This window comes from Crocodylus porosus, unplaced genomic scaffold (genome assembly GCF_001723895.1).
Source record: "Crocodylus porosus isolate Cpor-Errol unplaced genomic scaffold, CroPor_comp1, whole genome shotgun sequence".
NCBI classification, from domain to species: Eukaryota; Metazoa; Chordata; order Crocodylia; family Crocodylidae; genus Crocodylus; species Crocodylus porosus.
The window spans coordinates 2,892,557-2,912,433 of NW_017728926.1; the positions used below are offsets into that span (position 1 = coordinate 2,892,557).

General features: G+C 46.0%; 1 long non-coding RNA gene across 2 annotated transcripts in view; it reads left to right on the plus strand.

Moving 5' to 3' along the window:
* LOC109314192 overlaps nt 1-15,501 on the plus strand; it is a 150,599-nt gene extending 135,098 nt beyond the window's left edge. For both annotated transcript variants that reach the window (XR_002102243.1, XR_002102242.1), the window contains exons 2-3: nt 14,788-14,860; nt 15,371-15,501. This is a non-coding gene — a long non-coding RNA (uncharacterized LOC109314192). The remainder of the gene's footprint in view (nt 1-14,787; nt 14,861-15,370) is intronic.
* The last annotated feature ends 4,376 nt before the right edge of the window (nt 15,502-19,877 follow it).

Consider the following 19,877-nt stretch of genomic DNA (forward strand, 5'->3'; position numbering starts at 1 on the left):
CAAAGCTGAGTGGGATGCCATCTCCCAGATCTTGCTGGTCCTCAAGCTGTTCCTCGAGGCCACTGAGACCCTCAGTGCTGCTGATGCCTTCCTCAGCCAGGTGGTCCCCATAGTGAAGGAGCTCTGCAGCAAAACGGAGAGCTTCCTGGGGGCCGATGTTCCTGGCTGGGGCAGGCCGCTTTCACCAGATGTGCAGGTACTGGTGAGGCGTCTGAAGGAGGGCCTTAGGAAAAGGCTTGAACCCTTGGGGTCCAACACAGTGCATATGCTGGCCGCCAGCTGTGACCCAAGGGTGAAGGGCACCATATGTGCCAGTGAGACACTGAGGTCACTGGAGGGAGGTACTTATTAAGGAAGTGACGGAGGCGGAACGGCAGAGGCGGGGGGAAGTGGGACAGGGGGATCCACTGCCTGAACCCAGCCCGCCACCCACGAGCCAGTCTTCCCCTCCACCACAGGTGCTGCCAATATGGGCTAAGGCCATGGCAAACATAAGGGAGTCCAAACCCACCAGACCCCAGGATCAGGCAGACAGCCCTCACACCGTGGTGTCTGCCTATCTTGCCAAGCCTGTGGAGCCCCTGGACTGTGACCCCTTGGCTTACTGGGCAACCCGCAGCCCGATGTGGCTGGATCTGGCCACAGTTGCCTGGGAATACCTGTCCTGTCCACCGACCAGCGTGCCAAGCGGGGGGTGTTCAGCATGGCTGCGGATGTTGTGACACCTCACCGCACCTGCTTGGATCCTGGTTTGGGGGAGGCAGCTGGTGTTCCTCAAGTTGAACCTCCCGCTGCTGGGGGTCCCCAACCTCCAGGTGCAGACGGAGTGAATGCCACCCTCCTCCTTCCATCGGTATCATGAGTTTTGTCTGTCAGCAGCCTAAGGTGCAGTTTCCCCCAAACCCCTGCCCCTATCACCATGAAAGCTGGCAGGCTTTGTAAGCTTCTCAGGGGCTAGCAAGCCTGCAGTTTTGAGCTCCCTGTGGCTTTCCAGGAATTTCTCTCAGGAATTTGGGGTACTGTTTCTCTGAATCCCCTGTTTCTATCTTGTTGAAAATTGGCAGGCTTTGTGGGCTCCTCAGGTGCTACCATTCCTGCAGGTTTCATCAAGATCAGACAAGAAATGCCAAAGTTATAGCCTGCTTCGACCTTCCCCATTATAGCCTATGGGGAAGTCGAAGCAGCTCCGATATTGGACTGAGCTTTGACCTCGAGTCAAAGCAGACTGGCTTTTACTCGAAGTGGACGGCAAATTGAATTGGGACCCAGTTTAATATTCGACATGGCTATCGAATCGAATATGACCTGCTCTCCACAGCCCTACTGCCCAGTGTGGTCACCTGACTTTCCAACACACTCCATGGTGTGTTTCATGTCTTCCCTTTCTACAAATATATAAATGTATTCATGTTCCTATATAAATTAAAAAATGTAGGTGCCTGGTGCCAATAAGAAATGTTTAACAGTGAGTGTAGGTGCTTTTACCCCATATAAATTCAGAAGTGTAGGTGCTTTGTTCCTGTATATATCAGAAGTGTAGGTGCTTTGCATTGTCCCTGTATAAATTCAAGAGTATAGGTGCTTTGTCCTATAATGTATGATGCAAAGGTTTAAATCTATAGAAATAAAATATAAATGTATTTGTCTTCCTATATACATTAAATTCTATAGTACTCCTAACCAATATAATTATAGTATCCAAAAGAGTAAATCAATTAACATAATAATAAAATAAAAGAACTTTGAAGAAAAAGGTATTCTGAATCTGAAATCCCTCTTGCTAGCAAGTAGGCAACCCTTTAGAAGATCAGTGTTGCTAGCCATAGTTGTCTGATGCTGAGCTGCTGGAACACACAGCTCACCCAACTGACACCAAGGCAGAAAGCAGGGCAGTTCAAACAATGCTGCCTTTTATGCAGTTTTTCCATCCCTCCCCCAGTGCACTGGGATTGGAAGGGACCTCACGGAAGAATGACAGTCATTGGCCAACTACACAGTCAATAATGAGAGCACTCCTTCCCATCCCCTTCCCCCCTCCCTCTCCTTACTTTACTTTCTGTTTCCCTGCAGGCAAGCCCAGCTTGAGCTTCAAAACTAAAAACATTTCAAAATTCTCAAAACATTTGACTTGCCTCGTTTCATTTCAAGGCTGTTTCGAAGCTGTTTCATTCTGATTTTGCTGTTTCGAGCTCGAAATGAATTGAAACTGCCAGCGAAATTTTGCACGGCCCTAGCAGCCACTACTATGAAATAAGGATTGCTGCAACAAAAAATAAAGCTGCTGTATGCCAATATATATTGGGGATGAGACTAGAGATCCAGAGGGATCTGATTTCACTGCTGTATGAATAGGATTTACTACACGTGTGAGGACAGGATATTCCAATTTTAAGGGGCTCCCACTACAAGGAGAGAGACCAATAAAGATCTGATCTCTAGTAGTTGTTTTTTCTCTATCTGATACTTTAAAAAAAAGAAGGAAAAACATATGTCTTGGCTAAGAACCACCAACATCTGAGCACTGCACACCAGGGCCTATTCCAGCCTTCCAGGGAAGAAAAGAAATAAATAAAAGGGACAGGATCCATTATGCATATGAATTCTCTGTAGTATATATGAATCAGAGCATGCCTTGCAGAAATAATTTCTCAAGTTCTTGTTTTCCAAAGGCCTCTGCTTTTTGGTACAACTGTTCCAATCATCTTTATTTCCTTTGGCCAGTTTTCTAAAAGTTTGGGACATTTGGGGGGCCTGCCATTACCCACAGCAGTTTGAAATCAGACAGGTTGCATGAGTTTGATAAAGTGCATTACACTGAGTGTATCATTACCAGTTTTGCCCCACATGTACTTCAGTAGCCACAAAGACCGGTGGAAGGGATTAGTCAATTGGAACTCATGTTAAACAGAGCCCCAGTACTTTTCAAAGTTGTCAGAAACCTGAGTTTTTCTCACCAAGAAAGCCCAAATTAGAGTTCTTTGTTGCCCGAGACAGATAACTCAGGACTTCACTCAGATAGTAAATGTTTTACTATCCATTAAAAGCAAGAGATAGAAAATAAGCAGGTCATGTTACACACACAACTCCCATAGCTCTTATTTTGCAGCAGTAGCCCTGAAATACAAACCATGATGCAGATGATAGAGCACTTCAAATTTCACTGAGTTAAAAGCATCCCTGTCAGTTATGGAAATGCAAGTCTCAAATTAAGCGAAAGTTTCTGTTTGCATTATTCAACTGAGATGTCAAAACTTAAAAAGTCACTCAACAGTTATTTTAGCAGCCATCTGACAATGGTGAGGCCTTCTACTGTTAGACTTTTGAAATGTGCATATTTTATGACTTCTCTGCTGGGTTACAAGGTGAAAGTCTTAGCAGCTGCAGCAGGAGCTAGGCTGCGCAGACTTTAGATGTTTGTTTGTCTGGCTCGGGGGTTAGCCACCATGCAGCTGTGAATCCCTGCCCAAAGTGAAGTGGTTGGTTGGAGACATTTGTCTTTGTATTGTGGTAGCACTAGCAACTTCAGTCACAGATAGTGACTGAAATCAAATGACTACATGGTGGTACATACTGTACAAACACAGAGCAGATAGTTCCCGTGCCAAAGACGCCAATCAGTCTCCTTTCTCACAGACTGATGTATGGATCAAAATAGATCTACAGCTTTCTCCTAATAGATTCAATTCCTTGTTTACTCCAAAACTGGTGGACCGCTTCAGATGTCCACAATAATTCTCTAAAGGTAAGAATGGTTTTCTCTGATGTCAGGTTAATTCTGTCGCCCACTACAGTACTGATTTATCAGTTCTCAATGTGTTCGAACAAAGTCTTGGAGGAACTTTTAGATTCATGCTAGGCTTTTCACTTCAGGAAGGCAGGGTAATTGTTCTAGCCCCCTTATCACTTTCAAAACTCGACCTTTCTCTTTCTTGTCCCCCAGCTTCCCGTCCATGTACACATCCACATCCTAGAAGCAATTTTTGTTTCTTTCCACCCATGTTCTACTCTATCTTCTGCAAAGCAGCTCTTTTCTGCTGTCCACAAAAGATCATGTTATTCAGAAGCAAGAGATGTTTACAGGGAGACCCTTTTGTTTTTTTACGAGAAAAGTGAAAATGGCTTTGATTTATCTAAGAACACTCCACCTACTACATGACTGATATTTTGTATAACAAGCTCACACTCCTTGTCTTACAGGAACAGATTTAAACTAAACTCAGGGTCAAAGCAATTTCAGCTACACAGCTGAACTCATTTCCCAAATTTAACACTTAACACTTTTCCATCAGTTTCCAGCATATGTGACTACAGACTGGCTGAATTGTTCTGGTTGGGATCTCCCAAATGACAGCTGGCTTGAATATACAGCTGAATGTCTGTGTAAAATGGCTTTCTTCACTCCCTTTCCTACTTGCCCTCTATCCACTCAGAGCATCTCACCTGTATTAATGAGGGAGCCTTCTCTCCTAAATAGATATCATCCGCAAGAGCCTTAATTAGGCACCCCATCTCACTGAATCTTGAGCAGAGGTTGAATTGTTGGAAAGCCAGTTTTTGCTCTTCTGCTTGCAAACCTTAAACGTAAGTGTTTAGGATAGAGGAATTATTGAACATGCAATGTCTTTATTCTGCTGCTTTGTTGCAATTTAGATGTCACTGCCTATCTGACACTGTTTAATTTTGCAAAGCACTAGGGAATAGAGTTGGAATGAAAACTGCTATATAAGTAAAAAGGCATTGTCCTATAGTAGCTTGACTGCAACCTCTTTGAGAGAGGGAATGGGTTGAGTTCATGGACTTTCAGGCCAGAGGGAATATTATGAGCCCTGTGTAATATAAGGCACAGAATACTGCCTGGTGAATTTTACATCAGGCTCACATGACTACTGTCTTTACTTCTAGTCTGAATTTACCTTGCTTCAGCATCCAGCCATCAAAGCTCATCATGACTTTATCTGCTGTACTATATAGCACTCTACCTATCAGCTCTTGATAGGGCTAATAAGATCAGTATTACTGTGAGATCCAATTAGAAGCACATCTGAGACTGTCAGAGCCCATCCTATAATAACTTCTCTTGCCTGCTCTGTGCGTCTCAGTGTATCGGGGACAAAAAACAGAGCCTGTAGGTGACGACAAGAACCAAATCTAAAATAAAAACAGCCATGTCAGCTTTGACCTAAAACAAGAGAAAAATCTTTGCAAGAATGTCCTGTGAGCTTCCACTTTAATTAGGAGATGGGCTTCCACAAGCAAACCTGAGCTGGGACGGTTCCCGTCCTTCGTTACATTCTGCGAACTTAATGACTTCTGGTAGGCAAGGAATTCAATAATCCTCCAACATGACAGATGCACAGTGGAAATCTGCTTTTAAATTCATTGTATGGAAAGTAACTTGCTCTGAAAACCTCAGAGTAAATTTGCTTCATAAACTTCTCTGACCAGAACAATAAACCCATCATCGGAGTAAAAACAAACACTGAAAAATTTGCAGAATTTATATATTGCCTTCAATGAGATGATGAACTCATAACTCAACTTTCAGAATTTCTCTTAAAAGCTTCTTAACTCTGGTGTAAGACCACTCTTTGAACATGTTTTGATTTCTCAGCTAGCAGAGGTTTAAGCCCAAGTTAAAAGAGAAGTTTCTAGAAACTTTTCATGCTGGAAGGTTGGTGCAAAGAGCAAATGAACCACAAAATTGTCAAACAAGGTGGATCTATGGACACAGGACAGATGACCAAGAGTCCCTGGCCCAGAGAGTTTATAATCCATCATCTAAATATGACATAAGTCATATCTATCACCTCCATCATCCATATAAGTCATATCCATCATCTAAATATGACGTAAGTCTTATAAAGTAAAAAACAAAGGAAAGGGAACTGGGGTGCAGGGAAGAGACACAGAAATAAGCTCTTTCTAAGTCCTGTTAGTATTTCCATAATTGTTGTTTTTGAGCACAGAAACTCGTTTCATTTTTTTTTTGGTTTTAAATGAGAGGTTATTCTTCTTTTTGGTTAGTTTTCTGTTCTTTCCCATTAAAAGTATTAGAGCAGTAGTGAGTATTAAGAAAGACACAGAAGACGTGTTTTGAGAAGAGTGCTTTTGGCAAGGACCTCCCACCTTAGAAATAACATGCAGATCTTGGGCAAGATGCATCTTTTAGATAATGGTCCTATTCTTCAGAGGTTCAGGCCAATAGCTGTCAGCAGTGAAGACATAGGTGGCCATGCCTAGCGAGTAAGGCCCATGTGAGACAGCAGGAGACAAGCCATAGTCAGGAACATCTGAGTCAGAAACAAGACCTAGAAAAGACACACGTATGGGGACAGGGAACAAGTCAGGGAACAGAGTTAAGGCAAGGCACCCTACTTAGCCACTCACCCCAATATTCTTGGCCTCTGTTTCACCATCTGAAAAATGGGGATAAGGGCTAACTCATAGGCATGTTACGTCATGGAATTAAGAGCTTCTGAAATCTGCTTTGAGATCCTAGGATGAAAAATGCTATTGAAGTGCAAAGAATTATTATTTGGCAGGAAGTAAATGAAACAAACATTATATTTTCCTGAAGGGTATATCATTCTACTTTGCTTAAAGCCAAAATATCACTTAAAAAGAAAGGGCAAATCCATGACATAAACCTGGAAAGTGTTCCAAGTTTATGCTTAGATAATAGTGTTACTGTTTTCTGGCTGTGAATTCCTAACAATCTTAGAAAATAGGGTTTTGCAAAAAAAGTTCTTAAGGACTGAAGGTTTTTCTTCTTCCAAAGAGTGAGAGAGACAGTATGGAAATTGCTTTGACTTAAGGCTTTTAAAAGAGAGCAGTTAACGTTCGGTAGTTTGGCTAACATGATATCATAATTTTTCTGTTAGTATGGCCCTTTGAGACAATTTTTCGTATATTTTTGGTCTGGTTTCCAGTTGGCAGACAAGAAAGAGGAGGACTTGGAGGAGACTGTTCGGCAGCATGAATTTCCACTGGTGGCTGAGATGAGAAGCCAGGCCCTGCTACTTTGTACCCTGGATGAGTGCCTCTGGTTGGGAGGGCTGGAGAATTGGTTGGAGGTATACATGAGTTGGGGGGGGGGGGGTGGGAAGAGCAGCTCTCTAGCTTGGGCAGCAAGATGGCTGATAAAGAGCTGAGCAGTCACCCCTGTTCTACATAAGGTAGAGATGGATAGACTTGAACCAAGGTAGACATGGATAGACTTGAACCAAGGTTTTCCTCCTCTGTGCATAGGTTTTCCTATGCCTACAGCCAAGCCACTTGGCTTGGGAGGGCTGAAGCTATTGGGACAGCTGTTTGGCTCTTTGGTTTTTATTCTAAGAGGCTGTGAAGAAAACAAACAGTAACCCAGGACTGGAGCAGTCTTACTCTGGGTACAGAGACCAGTTTCAAACTCAGAGCCTTAGCTGTAACAGGCTGGTACTCAGACTGCCAGGCTATCATTCAGAAACTGGAGGCCCACCTCCTGCACAGCTTCTTGGTGGGTTAGAGGCATTCCAGAAGTGAGCTCTGGCTTAAGCTGTATTTGGTACCGGTAGAATTTGGCTGCTCTGGGCTGCAACCCTCTGTGCCCTTCTGGCTGCCACCCCAGCTTAGATCCTCCCCTTGCTTCGGTTCTAGAGTAGGCATGGGAAATAATACTGTCCCCCATGCCTGTGCCCAGGGAAGGGGGTAAGGTCCATCCAAAAGCCGCTCTTTGTGCAAGTCCTTGCTATATAGCAAGGACCTTGCAAGCCTAGTGGAACTAATGGACCCTGGCACTTAGTAGTTGTATTCGTATAGCATGCAGTAGGTAGCCTACACAGAGTTTTGGGCCATGCTTGAAGGCACCACAGCTAGGCATGGAAAGCTCACTAGTCAAAAATAGTCTTTGACCTATTAACATCTACAGTGGACCAGCCAATATTGGCTCATCCACAAAATGTCTAGGCACCACCCAGAAATACATCCTCTGTGTATGCTGATACCCTCCAGTTGCTGGGCAGGTATTACTTTCCATATTCCACACTTCCAGTATGGTGGAATTACTTTACAGAGACTCTGCATTTGGTTTTTGACAGGACTTCACAGCCTTTATTACACCCTCCTATGAGAGCAACCTGAAGTGGACAGCTTGAATTTGAAGCTAAGAACATTTTGGGTAGAGCACTGGAGAAAGAGGTGACTAGCTGGTAATAAGAAAGCTTAGAGTGGATCTTAATATTAGTTTGGTGCCTTCACGTGCTTCAATGTTATTGATACAGGTAGGAGAATATCATGGTCTGAATTCTTTTTTTATTGGCCCAGACCAGCCCTCCCATGCTATATAAATATTGAAATTAAAACTATTTCCCAGCAAACTGCAGGGAAATGTGTTACTGTTTATCCTGATAGGGTTTGCAGCAGCACACTGAGTTCCACGGCCTGATACGTAGCTGTATTTTAATATTAACTGCATAATGTCCATCACTTCATTGCAGCAGCACCTTCTTTGTGTAAGGGAAACTGGGCTTTTATCTCTGGTGACAGGACACAGCATTTTCCTGTCATCACTCACTGTCATGTTTTGCAGCAAGCACTGTTTATCCACCAGTAATAGAAGACAGTAGGTTCTCCTCTGCATGCAGAATTATCAGTAAACAGACAGTAATGTTTTATCTTTAGAGGCACACAACAAAAAATGACGGTACAAGTGATTAGACTATAAAAAATGGAACAAGCCATCAGGCCTCATTTTTCCCCAATACTCTTAAATAAACACAATCAAATGACATGCTAGGATTTGCTAGATTTATCTATCTTCCTTCCTAGCAGAGTCTATACAACTTTAATGGAGTCAATAATTGTTTGATGAATTACTGTTTGAAATGATAGAATTTCTGAAAAGCAGCGTTTTTGTTTAATTTCCCAAACTGAAAGGCTGGTGGTTTGATATTAGAATGTTGATGCCAAAGTTATTTAAACGATATAGGCCTTAATGTCATGTGGCACTGAGAAAATGTCTTCATTTGCTGAAATTAAACAAAGACAAAGGACTGTTTAGTATTTTAGTGACTACATCCAATAAACGTATTTTCATACTACTGCTGCAGAAACAAAACCTCATTTTAAAAAGACTTAGTTGACCAGAATAAAATTAAGACAAATGAAGTATTCCCAGACGTTTATTATCAGATGAACTATTTGAAGAAAGATGGGCCAAATGGGATGAAATGATACACCTACTGATATCACTTTCACTGATGAAATATTTCTTACCTAAATGACTCATTCTAACACCGCTTCAGCAGTTCCGTGCTCCCTTGCCTTTTGTATTTTGTGTAATCAATCTTCTGTTAAACTAATAGAAACAATCACTGTACAGACTTCATTGACTAGTAAAATATAGATATATGACTATCACAGCATGCTTTTTTTTATTATCTGGAACAGAGGGAGTTTCTTCCACACAGCAGGATGGTGGAAAGGATATTACCAAAAATACAAGTGACTGTGAACCTGATGATAGCCCATAAAATGACTCATCATCCAGATGTGAGCTCTTTTGTTGACTTCAGTACACCTTGAATCATAGCCCAATGACTGAAAAATTAGCAAAAGTGGTGGGGGGGGAGGCATGAAGAAGAGGGCATCAAAACAGGTGGTGGTGAGAACCACATGGGAGATTAACAACCCTCTGGTCTCCCACCTACAGAAACATCTATGCAGCTACCTGACCAGGGTCACCCTGCAATATGGTGATGAGTACACATAGCACCCCCTGGGCTTCCTGGTCTGAATGCATCACCTCCCTCTGGTACCTCAGAGGTCTTCACTCAGAGCCCAACCCAGCCTCCACACAAACAGAGCCCCTGACTCCAGGCTGCAGGGGCTGCCTGGTATGCCTCCTGATTACTGGGACATGGGGCATGAGCAGTCCCACTTGTGGGATATGCTCTCTGCTGAAGACTCTGGAGGGCTGGATGAGTGAAATACAGGAGGAGGTGGACAGGTTGCAGATCATCAGAGACCATGAGGCAGAGATTGATGTCTATGCTAGGCCCTGCATCTGGAGAAGGATGCCACAGAGACCAGGCAGAAGAGAAGACCTGACCATGATGCCCCATCTAATGGTGAGCGAAAAATGGTCAAGTCAGGACTGAAGCCACAGCGTGCATCTTCTGCCCCACCAATAACCCTCCATAACAGTTACACAGCTCTCTCACCATCAACTAATGTTGCATCTGTGCAGGATCAGCTGATCCCAGCAAGGAGGCAAGTAGGGTGATAGTTGTGGGAGACTCCCTGCTGCGGGGCACAGAAGGAGCCATCTGCTGTCCAGACCCCCTTGCACAAGAGGTCTGCTGCCTTCCAGGAGCCAGGATAAGAGAGGTTACCAAGAAAGACCCTAAGCTGGTCCACCCTACTGACCACTACCCCATGCTCCTTGTCCATGTGGGCACCAACAACACAGCAAGAAGCAGCCCCAGGAGGATCATAGGAGACTACAAGAACATGGGGGTGAAGCTGAAAAGCCTAGGAGCACAAATAGTTTTCACCTCAATCCTCCCAGTCAGAGGGTGTGGCTCACATCGGGAAGGTAAATCGAAGGCTTAGGAGATGTTGTCATTGTGTGTTCTTTGCGTATCTCAACTATGGTACACAGTTCTACAACAGGGATGGTCTACATGCAAGGGATGGTATTCATCTCATGAATAGAGGAAAGAAGCTCTTCATTATGAGAGTCATCAACTTGTTGAGGAAAGCTTTAAACTAGGCAAGTCCAGGGGCTGGGGAGAAAGCTCCGCGGTGGTACACGAAGCCAGTAGCCACAACAATACACAGGGGGGCATTCAAGAAATGGACAACCAGAATAGTTCTGACCTCTTGTGACACAGACAGTGCATCAGAAAACCTGAGGCAACTAGGGAAGAGCTCAAGTGTCTTTATGGGAATTCCAGAAGCATGGGAAACAAACAGGCGGCACTGGGACTCCTCCTGGTTGATGAGGATTTCAATTTGGTTGGGTTAACGGACACCTGGTGGGATGACACACACTATTGGACAGTCATTATTGAGGGCTATAAGCTTTACAGGAAGGAAAAAGTTGGGAAGAAGGGAGGTGGAAGGAGGTGTGGCCCTCTATGTGAAAGAGCAGTACCCCTCCCCGCAGGTCATGTTTGACAGCAGAGAAGGGTCCCTTGAGGACCTATGGGTCAGGCTACAAGGAGGATCAGCAGAGGGAGACCTGATGGTGGGACTCTACTACAGGTCTCCCTCACAAGAAGAGGAAGGTGATCAGGCATTCTCCAGAGAACTGACTGAGGCAGCTAGCACTAGAGACATGATTATCATGAGTGACTTTAACTATCCTGAAATCTGCTGGGAGGATCACTCGGCCACCCCTGGCAGGTCAGCCAACTTCTTGGCAACAGTAGATGACATGTCTCTGACACAGGTTATGGAAGGGCCTACCAAGGATAAGGCCACCCTGGATCTAGTGCTGGCCAAAGGCAATGACATCATAGGTGACCTAAGGATTGGTGGTATTCTGGGCAGATTTAGGCAAACTCAGGAGGCTAGCTGGAAAGGCCCTCAGCAACCAGCAAGCAGATGACTTGGGAGTTCAGGAATGGTGGATCTTGCTTAAGGAGGCAATTCTAATGGCCCAAAAAGAGGGCATCCCCATGAGGACAAAAAATGGGAAAGGAACCAATAGATCTACTTGGCTCCAACAGGAATACTAGAGAGCTTTTGAAAAAAAAAAAAAGGACCATATAGACAATGGAAGAATGACTCAGCAACCAGAGAGGAATACACCTGTATCGCTAGGGCCTGCAGGAAAGCCAAGGCAGGCATGGAGATCAATCTGGGAAGTGGAATAAAATGCAACAAAAAGCATTTCTACAGATACATAGGGAGCAAGAAAAAGTCAGGCTCCACTGTGGGGCCCCTAATGAATGCTCAGGGGAAGCCTGCAGTTAATGCCTGTGAAAAAACAAGTTCCTAAATATATACTTCACACTGGTATTCCTGAAATCAAACAGGGACTGTTCACTTGACCAGAGGCCCGGGGAACATGGGGAAGACGACAAACTACACAAAATCTGTCCTTAACAGGTGAGGGATCTCCTGCAATACTTGTATATCTTCAAGTCTGCTGGACCTGACAACCTGCACCCAAGAATCTGGAAAGAACTGGCTGGGCTAGTAGCAGTACCACTTGCCAAGCTGTTTGAAGAGTCGTGGAATTCAGTAGTGGTCCCAGATGACTGAAAGGACAATGTGGTGCCCATCTTCAAAAAAGGGAAGAGGGATAACCCTGCAAACTACAGGCCAGTCAGTCTGACCTCAGTCCTGGGTAAAATCTTTGAAAAATTTATTAAGGAAGCCATTATTTGCAAGCTGGAAATGGACAGGGTGTTAAGAAGCAGTCAGCACAGTTTTGTTGAGGGTAGATCATGCCTGACAAACCTTGTGTCCTTGTACAACCAGGTGTAGCATGAACTGAACTAATGAAGCTGATGTTAACATAAAATGTAACAATTATGAAATGTAAACATATTAGTCTTGTCCTGTAAGCAACTTGAAAACTCCATTTTGTATCATTCTGCTTGACATAAGTAAATGAACTCTGCATAGCCTTTATGTACAAGTGTATGTAAAAGGGTGAATGGTGAGAGAATGGTATAGAGATGGGAGAAAAAGATTTAACTGTTTACATCTGCAGCAAGGCACCAAATGTAAGTTACCGGTCAGTAAACTAATTTAATGAATGGCTAAAAAATCCCTTTGAGACCAAGACATAACAGGAGATAACAAGGAGGAGAAAAGCACACATCCTACCAAATGGGCAGCAAGGACACTCCAGGGCTGAGATAAGAAGAGGACGAATGAGAAACAACCACAACAACAGAAGCTGGATATGGAAAGAGCCCAAAACACTGGAACAAAGGTTGCCAATCCCTATAAAAGAAGACTTTAAAAATAGTGCTGTTTCATCGGAGCACACAGGCATCTGTTCACCCCGCTCCAAGCTGCTGTTTCCAAGATCATTCTCCAGCTGCTATCTTCTAACATCATCATCTACTCAATAAGCTGGGGTTGGCCACGCCATGCTGATATTGAGCAACTTTTGATGGTAACTATATCTGATGTATGTGCATAGACAGGTATGAGTGTTTTGTGTATGTGTGTGTCTATGTGTAATGATGTGCATAATAATTTGTGTGTGTTTGCCCGAATGGTGTTTCAAACTTCTATGTCTAATTCATGTAATCAATAAATGTGGCATTTTGCCTTATCCCCCTTTATAAGGTCTCGCTCGTGATTTAAGCAATTGGCATTTGTGTAACATAGGTAACTAGCCATGTGGATGAGGGACATGAGGTAAACAGGATTTACTAAGACTTCACTAAAGTCTTTGATTCTTTTTCCCATGGGATTCTCTCAAACAAACTCCAGGGTGCTGGATGTGACCAGTTTATAGTGACATGGGTGGACAATTGCTCAGCGACTGCTCCAAGGGGGTAGTAATTAATGGGATGGCCGCATCCTGGAGAGCTATCTCCAGTGGTGTCCCCCAGGGATTGGTGCTTGGACCCGTGCTGTTTAATATATTCATTAACAACTTCAATGAGGGGATGGAAAGCTCAATTAAGTTTGTGGATGATACCAACCTGCGGGGAAACACAGGCACACTGGAGGGTAGGGTTAGGATCCAGGATGACCTTGACAGACTGGACTCATGGCCAAATTGGAATCAGATGAGGTTTAACAGGGATAAGTGTAAAGTCCTTCATCTAGGTACGACTTTACCTCACCACAACTACATGATGGGTGGTGGTCCACCGGCTGGCACAGCATCTGAACAAGACCTGGGGGTTATGATTGACTGGAAGATGAATATGAGCCAACAGTGCAATGAGATCAACAGGAAAGCAAATAGAACTCTAGTGTGCATCAGCCACTGTGTGTCCAATAGATCCAGGGAAGTGCTCCTCCCTCTCTGTTTGGCACTGGTGTGGCCCTAGTTGGAGTACTGTGTCCATGTTTGGGCACTGCACTTCAAGAAGGACATGGATAAGCTCGAGAGGGTACAAAAAAGGGCCACTCACATGGTCAAGGGCATGGAGGATAGACCATGTGAGGAGAGACTTGGAGAACTGGGCCTGTTCAGTCTGACTAAAAGAAGACTGAGAGGTGACTTGATAGCCAACTACAAGTACATCAGGGGTAAACACCAAGATCTAGATGAGCAACTCTTCAGGAAAGCACCTCAAGGAAGGAAAAGGACCAGTGGACATAAGCTTATAGAGGGTAAATTCAGGCTAGATATAAGAGAACTACTTCTCTGTAAGGGTTGCCAGATCTAGAACACACTCCCAACGGAGGTGGTGTAGTAGCCATCCTTGGAAGTGTTTAAGAGGAGGCAGGACAGGCACCTTGTTGAGTTTGTTTGAGCCCAATAACTTCCTGCCCATGGCAGGGGATGAGACTTGATGATTTTACAGGTCCCTTCCTGTTCTACAATTCCATGATTCTGTATTTTTCAGGGACTTTGAAAATGCCTAATTTAACCCCTCTCCTCCCCTTAGCCCAACTGTAATCCCAGTAGTGTGTTCTCTGGCATTTGTCACAAGGTTGTAAAACAGGGCATTTTCCAGTTTTTAAGGATTATCTTGAAATATTATTTTTTTAAATCAGCTGCATAAATCGGGTATTAAATTACCCTATTAATCCATCTGTGTGTGGATGATAAAGTGACTAATCCTATGTGTTTAAATAATTTGGTGTTTTGGTTGTGAATTTCAGATATACAACTCCAGATGGACAGAGAGTTTCTCAGGCAGTTCTGACCTAACTCCCTAGATGCCTCCAGGGAATAGTAGGTGCTTCTCGGGGAGTTCTTTGCTCAATATCCCCCTCTCGACTGATAATTTTAAAACTGTGATCTCAACCCTCTTTCTTATTCTCTTTCTGTTGTCCCAAGTAGTCATCTGTAACTCTGAAATCAACCTGGCTGGTTCCAGCTCCTCCTTCAAAGAACTGACCTAGCACCTGATCTGCACTTCCCACTTGCAAGCAGCCCCTCTCCTGTGTGCACTGCCCAACCTTTTCTCCTGCTCCTACCCTGCCTGGCTTCCTGGCTTCCACACTCCAGTATCTGATCTTGCTGGTCTTTCAGCTTGGTGACCTTGGCTTGCCTGCTGATTTCCAGTCTGGCTGTACACCTGAAGCTTAATGTCCTGGCCCTTGATATTGGTGTGGTGTCTTGGGCTTACCTTTTGCTACTGCTTGTTGACTTGTTGTCCTGGCTACTGACCTCTGACTAATCCCGCAATAACACAGGTCTATAAGTGGCTTCCACTGATGTTTTTTCTTTTTAATATTTCAGGGCTAGAACAGTCAGAAGAGGCAGAGGCCAGTGGAGCAGCAAGGATGATGTGCCTCTGCATGGTTGCAACGCTGTCCCACAATAAGGGAGATCCAGTTTTGATGTTCCCTTCGGCATGGAGGGATCTAAGCCCACCTCACTGCCTGCCATGTAGGACACAGTGTTCTGGGAAGTGATGTGTTCTCATCCTTTCCTGCTGACTCTATTTCAGAGCTATACAGGGACAATGATTCTCTGTCCTACTGATTAGGGCATGGGTTTTCAACCTTTTTTTAAAACAAGTGTACCCCTTCTCTCAAAGTTTCAGCCCATGTACCCCATTATATTTTCTCTTGTTTTTAAGGGGGAGGAAGGGGGCAGATTGATGCCCCCACAGTGAGAGAGTTGGGCTGGAGCTTAGGCTGGGGCTGTACAGCTGAGGCGGAGCATGGCATGGAGCTGTGAGCATCTCGTCCAGAGGGTAAAGGGAGGGGGGTGACTCCTGCCACTGCACACACCTCAGGATGGCATGTGGGGCACATGCCCTCAGATCTGTGTGAAGGGCAGGACATGCTGGCCCAGCAGTGGGGGAGGGAGTGGGGCTGGGGCAGGAGCAGGGGCAGGGGCAGGAGCAGGGACTGCCTAGCCAGGGTGAGGACAGGGACAGTTGTGTAGGGGGTAACCCCCACCACTACAGGCACCCCTGGGAGGGCATGGAGGGCATGTGCCCCTGGATCTATATGCAGGGCAGGGTGGGCTGCCACTGTGGGCTGGGGACAGTACTTGGCTCTTCCAGGAGGTGGGGAGGCTGGGTCGGACTGCACTTAGGGAGGGTGGCAGTGGTGCTGGGAGAGGGGCCTGGGGGGCTACAGCAAATTCTGGAGTGGCTGCAGCCCCTCCCATAGCCCCCTCCCAGCGCCACCACTACCCATCCCAAGCGCAGCCTGGCCCAGCACCTACCAGGAACAGCCCTGCCCCCAGCCCACAGCAGCAGCTCACCCTGTCCTGTGCACAGATCCAGGGGCGAATGCCCCCCAGTGCCCTCCTTGGGTGCATACAGCTGCAGGAGACATCCCACGCCCCCTGGATGAGCCACTCATGGCTCCATCCCATGTCCCACCCCAGGTGTGCAGCTCCAGCCCTAGCCCCACTCCCTTCCTCATCATGGATGCTTCTCTCAAGGCCGCAAGCAGTTCATCAGGGGGGATGAGGGGAGATTCCCTCCACTGCTCATACCCTGGGAAGGCATAAGCGGGGTGTGATCCCGGATCTGCATGCGGGGCAGGGTGGGCTGCTGTTGCAAGTTGGGGCCGGTGCCAATGCCAGGCTGTTTCTGGTGGGGGTGTTGGGGCAGGTGGAGGCGGTGCTTGGAGGATGGGTTGTGGGGGCTGTGGTGAGTTCTGGAGTGGATAGAGCCCCTCTCGTAGCTCCCTCTCAGCACCACTGCCACCTGCCCTGAGCACAGCCTGGCTCAGCCCCTGCCAGGAAGAGCCTGGCACAGCTCCAGCACCAGCCTGCAGTGGCAGCCCACCCTGTTCCTTGTGCAGATCCAGGGGCACCCCCCCCATGCCCTCCCTCAGGGTGTGCGCAGCAGCAGGAGCCACCTCCATGCAGCTCAGTCTGGTGTCCCACCCCAGCTGGGCAGCTGCTGTCTATGCCCTAGTCCTACTCCCCCACCACTGCTGGGGCCTCGATATGACCCCGCCCCCCCCTCCAGCCCCTTCCCTCACAACACACTTACCAGACAGACCTGGATGCTCTCCTGGCCACCTACATGCTGCGCTATGGCTGTGCACATGCACATGTCATTTATCAGCCACATTAGTTATACGTACTACCCATGACCTTTTCAAGTACCCCTAGGAGTACATGTAACCCTGGTTGACAACCAATGGATATTGGGACACACCTAAGAAGTGGGATCCCTGGATTATTGCCCCTGATCAAATGAGGGCATGTTTGTATAAGGCATAATTTGTATCCAGAGTACCTTCACTGACATAAAAGGCCTCTAGCCTAAAGACTGGGCACTTCTGTGGCAAGTGGGAGATGTGGGTTTGCCCCCTTAAAGCCAAGGACGGAACTTGAAGCCAGGTCCCTTGCTTCCTGGTTGACTGCTAACTAAAATTGTAGAACGCCTCTTCCTCCTGCTTTGTGAATCTAGACGTTCTTTTTCCTTTATTTTGTAAGTATCTAAAATAAAATATTTCATCCAGGATTGAAAGAACTTCTCATGATGAATGAAATAACAACATGTTTTATCGAGCCCTAATGCTTTTTGCTAGTTCTCAGGGATCTGCACTGGTGACTGAATTTATATTTTAGAAGTTTGGCCTGTTAACTTTGTGCTTACAAGGGGCAACATCAACATTTTTCTTCCTTTTCCCAGCTGAGCCAAGAAGTACAAGCAGACAGACAAAAATACCATGGCTATTATAAAACGGCAACTCGAACAGTTTATCTCCCTGATCTAAACCAGAGATTTTTATTCTGCGATCTCTGGGCCAAGTTTCAGCTTTGGTTATATATGTGTCCAACTCCCTTTGACTTCAGAACATAGCTCTTTGAGGTAGAATAAGCAGGTGTGGTCTGTGCTCTTTCTCTGGTTTTGCTCCTTTTTTCTCATCTGTAAAATCTCTTCCTGAGGACAAAAGCCCATTAGACATGTAGGATTTAAAACACTTCACATTAACATCTCTTTCATACTGGAGCTGCTGGAAAACAAGATAGCATCTCTCAGACATGAGAGGGGAGTCTAGTTTTAAAGGGACTCTGTCTGTTCACAGGTTTTTGTAGTCCAAAGATTTCAGCACTGAGCTCATTCATGGAACCATTAAGTCAGGGGTGGACAAAATACAGCCCATGGGCCACATCTGGCCCACCAGGCCATTCTATGTGGCCTGCAGGGCCCCTAAAAAATTTAGAAACTTAATATTTATCTGTCACTGTAGCCTTTCAAAACTGACAAATCCAGGGGCAGTAGAACCCAGGAGGAGCCTCAGTAGGAGAACAGTCCAGCCCCACCCACCCCTAGCCATTTCACTCTCTTCCTGCCTCCACACTGCTCCAGCACCATGTGGCTGCTGGCTGCATCACTGGACTGGGGAGCACAGGCGGTATGTGTATGCACGCATGCATGTGTGTATGTATGCAGGCAGGGACGGTGTGTGTGGGGGTCAGGTAGGGACAGTGTGCGTGTGTGCGCATGCTTGTGTGTGTGTATACAGGCAGGGACAGTGTGTGAATGCATGCAGGCAGGGGCATAGTGTGTGCGCCCCCCCACACTGCCATACATGCAGACCTCTCACATCCCCTCACACACCCCAGGCACCCAGGCACGCACAAACCCCATACCCACCCACACCCCACATACCCACGCACCCATAGCCCCCCACAAGCCTACACCCACCCCGCCCCACAATATTGAAGAGTAAGACTTCATTTTCAGGTATTGTGTAATCACCTCTATGTACACTACACAAACACATGTAAATCAGGACAAAAATATTTTTTGAAACCAAATTAATGAATGCTGTCAACGTTCACTTTTTAGAATATAATTTGGTATTTTTCTGTTCCGAGATGGCAAAATCTCTTGCTGAAAGGAGTACTTTCAGGGACAAGGGGAGGGATTTCTGGTGGCAAAGGTCAGGGGTTAGGGAGTGGAACTTCCAGTCACAAGATGGCGACCAGGGCAGCGCATCTGTCAAGGGGCAGGGCTACCAATCCAGTCCTCAACAGCTTGCCAAAACTCGGTAAGTGCCCCTCCACCCAGAATAATTGCCTGCCCCTGCATTCAGTGAAATTGAGTAGGAGTAGACCAGTCAGCTTCTACTGGGGTGGCAGTCAATGTTCATGCCCCAGCTGAAGGAGCTGCAGAAGGGTAACAGGCAGTGTCAGTTGTGACAAGCAAATTAGGACTTTAAAATGCCTTTCCTTTTCAGGTACTCTTTGTCATTCAGGATGGGAATTTAAAGCCTTATTTCCCATCCTTGTTTCTCTAGTGCTTGCATACACGCCATTGATGTCAATAACTACACGGCTGTGAAATGGGAATTAATGTAGAAGGGAATCAGGTCCAAGAAGATCCCCCATGTGTCCAAGTCTTACAATGATTAATCCATTTCATTTGAATCTGCATGAGCCCTATGACCCTCCCCCACCCCCGACTCCTCCCAGCTCTGGCCCTTTAAGAAAAAAAACAAATGAGAAAAACCCCACACTCACCCCTTCCAGTGGGGGGGAGCAATCCCCACTGCCCCCTACTACCCCATACCATGTGAGGGGCTCTCCACAAGCCCCGCAAAGCCCTGAGGTCACTGCAGGAGTGGTGAGTCCCAGGAGTTTTCTCCTTTCTTTTTTCTTAAAGGGCCAGAGCTGACCTGGGTGGGGCAGCTATGTTGTGGGGGGGGGCTGAGGGTTTGTGCAGAGCCCACCATTCAGCGTGGGGCAGTGGGTCATAGTGGGGATTGCCTTCCCACCCAGCAGCACCCGGTGAACACCAGGGCTTTTCTTTAAAGGGCTGGGA